We start from the raw sequence: 12,435 nt of genomic DNA, 5'->3' as shown, positions 1-12,435 counted from the left end.
TTTTCATCCAGGTAGGACCGTGGTACCATGATCCTCCGCCTACACTTCCAAAAGAAATAGCTACCGCGAACCATCTGGCCTGTAATTTAGCTCGGCAGATGTCGCCCCCGCTCTGGGAAATATGGTGTGCCAGACCGTGCGAAGAAGAAGGGAAAAAAAAAAAATACTACCTTTGGTAACTGTTTGTTTGAAAAATTTCAGCCTTGCGTCTCTGTAACTATCACCTGCAGTACCACCCCTCTAGCTTAACGAACCTGAGTACCCCACGCCACTCCTCCCCACCTCCCTCAAAAGTTTTTAGTGTGAGAGCCAGACATTCGGACAATTAGGGTTTGAAAGCAGGCGCCATGCACCTTCATTGTCATTGTCAGGCGACAGGAAATGATGCTTTAGCTAAATATTACAGACCCTTATGCCGATGCTAAGTGACCTGTGAGATACCTGAGGGTCAATTAGAGACACGGCGAAGCTTCCGTCAGGACCGCGTAGGTCAAAGGGCAGCGTGATCAACCGCTACGCTTACTGGTCAGGGATATTTGATTTCTTTGTATTAGAATAGCCTCGGTTCCTGTGTGTACCTGTCTGTGTGAATGCGAGGATTGTTTTATGGGTACCATTAAGATATTTGAAGAGTATTCGGCTCTCTTCTGGTGATTCAACTGGTTAGACAACATAAACCATTGTTTGTAGGCCTGTCCTTATTGTCATTCTAGACGCAGTGGCCCATTATGAAACAAAATTTTACACCTTCGCAATTACGTTACTCATAAGTGACACGCGTTTTAAATAAGGGGGTTGCGTAGAAATATAATTGGTTGCCTTCACGGCGATGAAATCAACACAGAGGGTAATACCCTCGACCTTCTTTGCCGTTATTGATCGCACTGTGCCCCGATTAGCATAAACTAATCAGATTAGCTCAGATATGGACTAAGAGGACATTTGATTTACGAAGCCCCGCACCTGGCCTGTTGCTATGACAAGAAGTGACGGGATGCGGATGTACTGGAAGCACTTCTCCGTCTTGGGTTGCAAGAGGCGCCGACTAACTCCGATAACGGCAGACTGTTGGTTTGCGTCTGAGTGGTGTTTTTATTGAGGTGAATAAGTAACGGGGAAGATCCCTGTTATGGAAATGGGGGTAACCGGTTAATTGGCCCGATTAGGACATTGTGATCAATCTCTTCACTTGAGGTAAGAGGTTACAGTAAAGCCAGATAACTTTCTCTTTCTCTGTGGTAAGTATTTCTGTTGGCGGCAGTGACAGGTCGTACGTCTGTCCTTTAAAAGCTTTGCATCCGGGATGGTTCAGCAGCGTGAGAACTTTGGAGACAGTCGGTTGCGTTGTCCCTGTAAATGATTCGCAAAGTTTGTCACTTCCTCGTCCCCAAAAAAGCGTGGAGATTTCGCCAATTTTGAAATGGTGGCTTTATTATTGTTAATTCGATCTCAAATGATATCTTCTTTGCATGTTCTTGTATACATCTTGGTATTCAGCAACGAAACTTTTAATTGGGTCGCAAGAGGCGCCGAATTATTATTGTGGACAAGTTCATATTCAAATGGTATAATGATAGAAGGAAGAAAAGTTATTCTCCATCTAACAGAAAGAAAAATTCCCTTATATTATCCCCCAATTCTTGGTTAACACGCTGCCCGAAGGTAAATTTGTGGAGTCTACGTCTACTGGTCTTCTGTAAGATTTTATAGTTGCGTCCTCCACAGCTGCCTTAATGGTTTTTGTATTTTGTTTAAAAAATATGTAACATTTTTCGTACAGAATGGCATGAAAAGCTACTGACATTTTTATGATAATCAGGCCAAATAAAAGAATTTGAATTGGGGTAGATTGAAAGAAAAATCTGGATTTTTTTTTCGTTTTGAAATTAGCACTGTACTCTTAACAGATTAACAAATAAGTAGTTGAGAAACCCGAAAAGAACTCCAACTCTTCCAGGAAAGAGTGTGCCCAGATTTTCTGCCTTTGTTCTAAGATCTTTTTAAGTACAAAAATAATATGCCATCGGCCAAAAGCTAGCCTCCTAAGTGGACCAGATTTGGGACAGCTTTAAAGCTTAGATCTTTGCAACTGTGGTAACCTTAATTCGGTGAACTCTCCGCATTTAGCCAGTATTTATGTTTCTGGTCTAAAAACCTTTATGAGAAATAAAGGAAAGCGTTAGGTGGAGGGGATACTCTCAAACTGGATTGGCTCTCTAGCGCTTAACTGCGCAATGCCCATTAGAGGCTTTTGTATTATTATGAGTGATCACTCCTTCGGGCCCATTCAATTTTTGGGTCATCAGTTTTGTAAATTTGGGCAATTTTAATAAAATCTAGGCTTTCATTTATTGTGTATTGTGGGTAAAAACAGGTGTGACACAAATAAACATTATCGGACGCAAGTTTTTATGCAAGTATAAAAACTTGCCTGAATGAATTATCTGGAATGTTACCACTTCCACGTGAAGTTGAGATACTGACATAATTTTAAGATTTATTTCTTAACTTCTTAAACGAAAAGACAAAGGAGCATAACCTCTCTCTGTTAAAGGCGGCCTCTGTGGGATTAGAACAGAATTATACAGTAAAGTTCTTTGCCTCAAGAAAGGGCAAAAGCAACACGAACTTATAAATGAATTCGTTATCGATGTGGGCCATTCTTATGACATTCGATTCCAACGTGATTATAAAAACAGTTGAGAGAACCATCTCAATTAATTTGATTCATTTGAACGTTAATAGCTGAACAATCTGTGGAAAGCCTTGACTATTCAAATTAGGCCATTGGCCTGCAGATCCTTCATCTTGAGTTTTAAAAGAACACGAGGTCCAAAGGAAAAAAAAGTCTCCGGAAAGATTAGCATCTCCAAACTTTGCATTAATGTCATGTTCGTTCCGGATATGAACTTCAAACACGTCCAAAGTTTTTAATGAAACAGGAAATGGGAGAGATAAAGCCGAATTAAAATTCTCATCCGAGATACTCTGTCAAATCTTTCTAATAAGTATCCCTCTCATAAAATTTTGGTATTTTTTATTACATAGGATGATTAACAGCGAGATTTGACAGGGCGTTTGCTATACCATGGTGTAGTATACGTTTTTTTTCCACCCCAGTTCCAACTTACATTTCACCAAGTAGCCAATCCAGGTTTCTTTTCAAGCATGCAAATTGTAGATTACTGGTTTATTTTCATGATTTCGATTTGATCTTGCTTAGAGCGACAGTTCCTTTCGTTTGGTTCTGTCCAACGATAGTGATGTGCCTGGTTTCGCCAGTTGCAGCAATGCTGACATCTACATAGGGCACATCAATCCTACCAGTTGTTTCAGCAGCGTTAGTAGGTTTCTTGTTCAAAATAATTTGTCTCCACAAAGCCTTTTCAATGTTATCCTGTAATATATACTCGGAGATTGAGTTGCCACTCTTGCCCTGTTCATCCATCTCGTAATACAACATTCCAACGTTATGCCCCTACTTAAATTGTTTGATCTCCTTAGGTGATTATTAACTGCCTTGAACGCAACAGCGATTCAAATGTGGGCCAGTAGCTTTCGGTATAAAGAAAACAAGGTGCACGTCATCATAAGCAGGTTCGATATCTAGAAAAAGTACCAAGCCATAAGTGGCTTGGTACACTCTAAGGAGGGTAGCCACCAGGATGTTCATCGTTGATATTTGAATAATAAACAGTATGATGGTGTTGTGTATGGTAAGAAAACATCGTTCTTCAAAGATTTTTGATGTGCAACGTCAACGGGTCACTAATCAATTCTTCTGAACGAGTTTTGACTTGGTCGCCTACACGGATGGGGTGCTGCCTCATGAGTTTGGACGACCTATTATTTCTTTAAGTTCTATTATATTATTATTATTATTATTTAAGACCTATTTCTACTATTTATTACGATAATTATCTGTTTTTTTTTATCATAAACTTTCTTTAATATTCACGTTTTTGTAGTTTGCACCGCTTTGTACAACAGGGTTATTCAGATATCTGTCCTGTTCGCTAAAGGACCACTCATCCCAGCCTTGTGCATTATAACGGTAGCCTTTAGAATGCCTGATTCTCTTTATCTGTGGAAAAATTTAATAGGAAAGTTCGGTGAAACTGAAGCAGTTGCTCTTGACATTTCAAAGGCTTTGAATCGTGTTTGGCATGAAAGTCTATATAAGCTTCCATCTTATGGTTTGCCAACTGTTTTTTTTTTTTTTTTGTACTCGGGTACCCAATTTTCTCTGTTTCCAGATGATCCACTAATACTGGTGTTCCACAAGGTTCAGTACGTTCTCCTTTCCTCTTTTATATTAATGATCTTCTTCCATTGACTAGAAAATCCTATCCATAGTTTTACTAATGACAGCACATTGCATTCGCATTCCGCCTTCCAGTTTAAGAAAGCTTTCCCTGCACAAACAGCGCAAATTTTTCGAATATCCACTGCCAATTCCTTAAATGTTGATCTTCAGGTAATTATACAATTGGCAAAGATGACTTAGTTAATTTCACTCCCAAAACTCAGTCCTGTCTTATATAATTCCGCTCCCCCCCCCCGGTCTATTTCTCCTCTGCTCATCTTCCATGACACTCAGATATTCTAGACAAGCTCACATAACTCAATACGGGATTACCGTGACTTCTAATCTCTCTGGAGCGTTTTGATCCCTCGTGAAGTTCTTCAAGTTACCTATATTTTGTATCAGATCTCGGGAATTTAATTGTGACCCGCTGCTAAAATTTTATATTCTGTGACCTTGTGTGTTATAAGGGATGTTTTACTCTTCTATTCTGTTGTCGATCGATATTGTTCTACGTAAACTTTCAACTTAAGATATATGTTCCCCTTTCTTGAATCTTCCACTCTATCAAAGACGCCCTACAAGACTCATCTTTGGACTCCCTCTATAGTGACCTATTTTACATCGAGTGGCAGCTATTCTCGGATAATTTGGAATCTACAGTCATTCAATGATCTCTAAATAAGATTGAAATTTATCTTCACCCTCTCTGTCTCTCCTGTGGTTTTTGCCATCTGTAATTATGCTATGATTTTCTATTTTTTGGATAGTTAAACCATTTTTCAGCGTTTATTTTAAAGTTAGTTCGTCCACCGACTGAACTGTCTTTTAAAAGAAATTGTGAACCTTGAAATTATCCGGTGTACTGACTCCTCACGGCCTTTTTGTTTCTCTACAAATTTTAGATAGCTCATCTGAACAGCGACAGATTTGATGCAGATGTGCTTCCATCAGTCTGCTTTGTTTTAAATTACAATTAGGGTCGTCCCAAATACCAACGAACCAGATTACAGACCTAAAAGCCAAAATTTCAAAGACTCCTTTCGACTATCAGGAACTATTAAGGAAGACCCTTCCCAATTAGCCAAATTATTAAAGGGGATGGACAGGTACATTCGTTACTACCAATGCTAATACAATTATCTATTTTTAGCTAGATTAACAGGCCATCATAGCCGAGTGGTCAATTCAAGGGTACAATAGTACAAGCATTTGAGTTGACTACTGGTAATATCTCCTGCGACTGCTAAATACAGTGTTGTTCTCGATTATTCCGATTCTATAAACTCCTCTGGCCCTATGTAGCTATCCCCGGAGTAGAAACAGAAGATTCATTTGGTATTTATATATAAAAGGAGACTTTACAAGATTTCAGCACCTCGGGTGTTAAGATAAGTTGAACCAGCACTGGAACTAATAGATTTAAGGGTCGGTACTGAAGTCTGCCTGCTCTCTGGTGGAAAGAATTGTACACACACGTAATAAATAAACTCAGCAGATCTCTATTTGAGGAGAACTATGAGCTTACTGCAATATCCACTGAACGTAGCCTTACTTTCAATTGGATTTCGTCTTACGACTTCCTCTTTTGTATTACATACATTTAATAAGATGCTGTTCTGCAGCGCACATTTTCCCTACAGCGGTGTTCGCACGTCTTGATTAAGGTGCGGAACCTTTGTGGTCACCAGGCTCCGCCCCATCCACTATAATGGTCGCACTTGGGCATCTCGTAGTTCGTGTTATCTTGATCAGAGAGCAACGTCGTGTTGATGAAGAACTGACACTTGCCACAGAGTGATGGGACAGGATGCTAATTATTGAATCGCACCACCCACAGAGAGGATATTTTCTTTATTTGAGGAAGAAAGACCTTTTCAATGTTGCTCAGTGCGAAGAGTTCTCCGTTGTTATCAGCGGGGAGTTATATTTCCAGTTTTGTATAAATAAATGATAACCCAACTTGTATTTCCTCAGAAATAAAAAAAATACAAGAGATGAAGTATCCTAAATTCTACTGTCTATCGGTATCGAGTCAAAAGATCTCAATTATCACAGAGAAGGAATTTGAAGATTTCCTCAAGAGATCATTTTACAGATGCTACAAGGATAGCCATCCTCTCAATTAATGTCTCAAAGAAGGGAATGAACTTTACAAGGAAACAGAATTTATAAGAGGTTTCTTTGTAGACAATTGCGTGCATGTTCAACGTGCCGATACGTCGGGCATTTTCCTTTTTTGTTATTTCCTTGGGTCATGATTTTGTTCGCGAACAGACAGTTTTTAGTTTTCCTTGTAGAGGAGGATTTAAAATACGAATTGGTAATTCTAAATCGTGCTATGAATGGTTGCATTTATTTTTTATCCAGTTTGTTTGAAATTCTGAGGGCAGAAAACAATGTCCATAACTTTCACCTGGCTATCGCATCGGTATCTAGAGAATGGATCATTCCATAACTAGAGGTCCTTCCACTCAATGGTTAATCATTGAGTGGAAGGACAGATTAGTAATGTGTACTTTAGCATTCAATGATTTTTCTTGGGTTTTTCATCCAAAAACGTACCTCAATTTCGTCATCCTGCTAATGCTCTTTGTTGTGGGGAATCTGCAACGAGAGAGCAAACAAATAAATAGTTATTTTTATTTTAATTTTCGGAAATAATTTTAGTTTTTCATGTCTGCACGTTTGTTTCGTTCTGTACTTGTTTTGGGTTTTGCCCATTAGACGGGAGCCGGTCTTTTCACGGAGCCGTATTTATTTTTAAGTTACTCAACCACTACTTCCATGCACAACTCTTCATGTTCTAATTGTCTCCTTCCGTTTCGCATTTAAACGTGTGGCACCACGATGTCTTTGTTACTCCATTACTCAGTCCAGCTACACTGTCTGGTTTCTAGTTTACGTTGCACACGATTGGTTAACGCTAGCGATTTGCTTATGTTCACCTGTTACGTATTTCAAAAATCTCTAAATCTGCCAGCATCGAAGCTTGAAGTTGGACAATAAAGTTGCTGTAACTGCGAATAGCAGATGTCTATCTTGACACTAGACGATCTTCAGACCACCCAAATCTATAAATTCTCAATAATCGAATAAATTGGTTCATCCTCTTGCATGTGTTTCCTTCAAAAATTATTGGTACATCCTTCTGAATGTAGTAATCGATGCCAGCTGCATACATTCAAATATTGAACACATAAAAGTGTGTATCGGTATCAAGATTTGACTCATATTCGCTGTCAGTGCCACAAAGATGGCACTGACAGCGAATATGAGTCACGGTAAGACGCTAACAGCTTTCAAAATATGATTGTTGGTTGCTTAAACCCTATTCTTTTCATCTGATATCAGCTTACCACAGCCCCAGCTGAAAAGGATTTGAATCCAGACGTCTGGAAACGAGTGGTGATAAGTGGGGGCACCACTATACTGTCATGGAGGATTGGAGTAAAAGTTGTACGTCCCCTACTCCAAAAAGAAAAAAGCGTGCAACTTACAGACACTGAATATTGCCCTGAGTATGTTATATATGTAATATACTCAGGCTGTGCAAAAGAAGGGTGCACTGAGTGCGAAGCACCAGGACCCCGACACAGAACAGCCCCAAAAACATTTCTTAAATGGTTATAAAGTAGTTATTACAAATGAAATGGGTCCTGTTATCCAAAACTAACCATGCCCTGGGATTTATGTATGCCAGTGCACTGTCCTGCGTACATCCATGTATATTCACAATTTAATTTGTTTAATTAAAACACCTTTCTGTCTTTCAAATATTTATATTTCAATTTGAATTATATTTGAATATTTAAAAATTTTAAAATGTATATTTCGAAGTGATCATTAGCATTTACACATATCTCTAATTTATACATTTCTTCTTCAAAAAAAAATCTTTTGGCTGTTGACGGAGCCAGTCTATGACGTCCTTCTAAAGCTTTCTTCAATGGATCAAATACGTGGAAGTCACATTCGAATCTGGAGTATATGACACGCAGGATATTCGAAAGCCTGCTATCACGTTTTGAAGTAAGGAATGAATCAGGTTGGCATCGTTTCGGCTTGCACTACCACGAAGCCGGATGGTATTTCTGTAAGCGCAGGCTGTCAGAGGGTCAGCTTATGGTTACAAGTTAACTTTGACATCCGGTTCTTCAAATTGTAACAGCAAAAGACCATGGTGGTTGAAGAACACAGTTACGATAACTTTCCATGGAAAATTCTGGGTTCGATATATCTTTGCTCTAAACTAGATGCGTCCACTGCATCCGGGGGGATTTAGTCTTCAGCTGTAGAGTAGCAACTCTGACCAAACAGCCAACTTTCTATTATGAACTTCTGTAGGGCTAGTTCTAGCCCTACGGCTGTTAAAAAGTGAATATGGATTGCTGCACGCTGATCCTTTCTGGATGCAGTCTATTCGAAATGCCGTGCGCAACTGTAACAAAGATTAAACGAAATGAAACAGGTCTGGTTATGAATTAGCATGTCACCTTGTAGGTTTAACCTTGCTCGAGTCCATTTATCCCACCCTGCTGGGAATGTCACGAGCCTAACACGTTTTAATTGAACAACCCAATTTATAATAGCAGACCGCATGAGTCTTCCGAGGTCGACAGGACTGTTTGTAAGTTCGTGTATGTTCATAGGCTGTTTCACGAGGTTGGTTTCCAAGGAAGAATTGCAGATCACAAGACCCCCAACGAACAATTAACGTCAGTTGGACAGTATTGGTCAACTTCGATTGCTGCAATCGAGCTAAATTCTAGATGGTTGCTAACTTAAACTTGTCGAAGGGCTTCAGCCAAGATCTCTGTTGGAATTAATGTCCCAAGATTATTAGTTTTTTTAATAATAATAATGATCAATTTTGCTGAACGATACTGGTGTCCAAATAGTTTTGAAAGGATAATGAACATATACAGGGTAGTCCCAAAAATCCTACTCCACAGACGTCTCTGGTCATCCACACTGAAAGTTACAAAATCAAAGGGAACAGTAAAACCTGAAAAAATTAATTTTTATTAGATAACCCTTTGTACACAACTTTTGGCTCACATTGTGCGTTTACTAGATGTGACTATGAGAGTGGTCACTTTGTTTTTTTAAATAAACGTATACCCGAATTTATCTACATCCAAAAGTGTTTCTTCTGTAAAGTGTGGTCAATATGGGAAGCTATTTCAACGATCCCACCATTGCTCAAAACATTTTTGGAGCTCGTTTCTTGCAATTGTCTTTGCAGCAGACGTTAGATTCCTTTGAATAATTTAAATTTACATTCTTTGAAATAATTGATGGCAAAACTTTGTCATTTCATTTTTTAAATCCATCACGAAGGATGAATTTAAAAAATGAAAGTGAATGGACTTTGGTCCAAACTGCCTGGTCTGAGACATCTGGTCAGACTCACTTCGAACTTGGAATCAGAGCTGCTGATGCAGAAGAATGTCCATATGACAGAGTGGAGAGATTTTCTAAGAAACGGGTCATTAATTAACCTAACTAATCTCTTTTTCACATATACAGTATATTAGAAGCTTGAGAATGGTTTAGGGACACCGCTCCACGTGGGAAAATATTTCATGGCTGGAAGTATTTGATAATTGTAGAGTGATTAATTGGAACTCGTCGAGAACGAAATACAAAACCAAGTTTAGCCAATGCGAAGGAAGCAATATTTGAGATAAGCTTATGCCAAGAAAGGTTAGAACTCTGGGTTATTCCCAATAAGGTCTTATATATAATCTTCTATATAAATAGGAATTGTTGAAGATGAGCATGGCAGCAGCAGACTCTTCTTTTTTGAAAAAAAAAATAAGATACAACTGAGTTTTAGGAGAACTGAAATTAACTACTCCAATTTCCTTCACACCAGTGGATGAATTACCTGGACATCAGCATTCAAGGGACTAGTGATGAATATTCGCGAAGGTATAGAGTTGCTTTTGCAGATCAAAGTTTGTAGAACTGGAAGGTGGATTTTAGTGCACTGTAAGTGTCGTCAACAAACCTTCTACCACTGACAGGAATTTCGGTCAGCTGTAGAAAATCATTAATAAACAAGAGGAAAAGGATGGAAGAAAGAACAGAACTTTGGGTAACACCAGCATTAGTGGATAACTTAAAAAAAAAACAGAAACCCATCTACCATCACCCACATCGGAGAGAAAACTGGCTACTCAGTTGCAAAAAAACAGAACATACCACAAATATATGGAAGTTTGTTTAGAAGGACAATATGCCAAACAGGATCAAACCTCAAAATCTATACTAGCGATCACTGTCCAGATGGGAGATTTGAAGATAGTCATGGTCTTAACTCCCCGGGTGTTTAAAAACCAATCCACAAGTAAGTGAAATAGGATGATCATTGTAAAGGATGGATCTTCCACCTATTTTTTTTTTTTTTTAAGAGCTGGCTCAATACGAATAAATTCCGATGCGGAACGAAAACCGATAGAATAATACTGGAGAGGTAACATAAAACAGAGTTAACTCTGGAGTACAGGATCAAGGACAAGTTGAGGAATTCCATCAGGACTTGGACACTTCTTAGCATCAAAAATTTTAGTATTCTTGCAATGCTCTCTGTTGAAAAAACCAAGGGAGGCTTTTAGTGGAATGCGATTTGGAGATTTACCAAGATAATCAGTACAAATAAGAGGACGTGTAGGATGCTAATAAGTCCGCTTTAACTTTAGATGGTTTTGGACCGCTCAAAGGAGTGGGAGATGGCTGGGGATCGAAGGCGAGGAATGAGAATGTATTAAGAGACATTTAAAAATCGGAGGTGGTTTCTGAGAGTATTTTTTAAACTAAAGCTGGGGGTGTGGAATAGGGGGATTTCAACCTTGTTTCTTTTAAGGTTTAATCAGTTTTAATCAGCTTAATCGCTTTAAGAATTCAACAACTAGCAGAGTTAGATCTCGATCTCGAAAAGCATTTTTAAAATAATTTTAATTCCTTTCAAATTTCAATTCGGATAAAGAATTCAGGTCGTCAAATTATGTTTCAAATAAATGCAAATTTATGAAAATCATGAAGGTTATTTATCATACTCGGTATGATAAATACTTTCAATTGAATAAAAAATTTCTTTTCATAAGTGGTGAAAAATCTTATTTGTTTTATCGATTTTTTTTCATATTTATGTATGGATTCGGAGTGGGATGGAGCCCCACATTTATAAGTGGCCCGGAGTCCATCTCTCAGCCCTTGACAGGGACCATTAACATTGCCTGTGTACTTTGAAGGATTACTTGGGGAAAAAAGATCAAAGAGTGTTGAGTGTGTGGTTAGGATCATCTGCCATTCTGGTTGGTAAATTGCTTTTGAAAAAGCAATTCAAAAATTTATTTTTGAATCTCTTTTTTTCGTGCGAGGATTTTATTGTTGAATTTAAATTTATCATGTTTTTTTCACGCAAGATATACTTACAGTGACTTGGACAGACCTGATCCACTGAGCAGATTCATCGGTACATTGCGCAAACAAGATAAATCTTGGAGCTGACCTTCAAACCCGATATAATTCTAATTTCTATCATAAACACGCATTACTATCGAGAGCGCTGTAGTATACGTTCTGTTTTAATAAAATAAAATAAAAATGAAGCTGAACATTAATTAATAAAAAGTATAATTAAAATAAATTATTAATGATCTCCGATGCGTGCATCCTTGATTCAAGATTCAGATTAAGATACGCACTATTGTATTACAGTAGGCCTACTAAATCCACAAATAAGCCCGAAGCAGAAAAAACCGCGTTTAGAGAACGGTATCCGAATCATTACCATAGCAACGGTACACACAATTCAATTAACAACCGGGGGCCCCTGTAAATCTACCAAACAATGTCCTGTTAAACAACGGATTCAACTTCATTATACCACTTTTAACATTCAGCAGTGTTCTGATTTTAATAACTTCCTCTCTTGAACAGCAGCACATTCAGACGCGTGGAGACATTGTGACGTAATAATGGACCAAAAAAAAAAAAAAAAACTTTTCTCGTGTGGGCCTCTCACACACAGACTTTAATGGATGTTTGCACGCCTGGAGCCAGGGAATCCGAACTGCTGTGGCTGCAGCTAATATCGCAAAAATTGGTCCTCTAATTGC

At 38.5% G+C, this 12,435-nt stretch overlaps 1 protein-coding gene across 1 annotated transcript in view; it reads right to left on the bottom strand.

Annotated features, from left to right (window-relative positions):
• The window catches only part of LOC150079364 (major facilitator superfamily domain-containing protein 12-like), a 90,583-nt gene that overhangs the window by 48,704 nt on the left and 29,444 nt on the right, over positions 1–12,435 (bottom strand). The gene's annotated exons all lie outside the window — the stretch shown is intronic.

Source organism: Mastigoproctus giganteus, chromosome 10 (genome assembly GCF_048544385.1).
Source record: "Mastigoproctus giganteus isolate SK-2022 chromosome 10, ASM4854438v1, whole genome shotgun sequence".
Lineage (NCBI taxonomy): Eukaryota > Metazoa > Arthropoda > Arachnida > Uropygi > Thelyphonidae > Mastigoproctus > Mastigoproctus giganteus.
The sequence above is the reverse complement of the archived record's forward strand: the minus strand, read 5'-3'. Positions and strand labels throughout refer to the sequence as shown.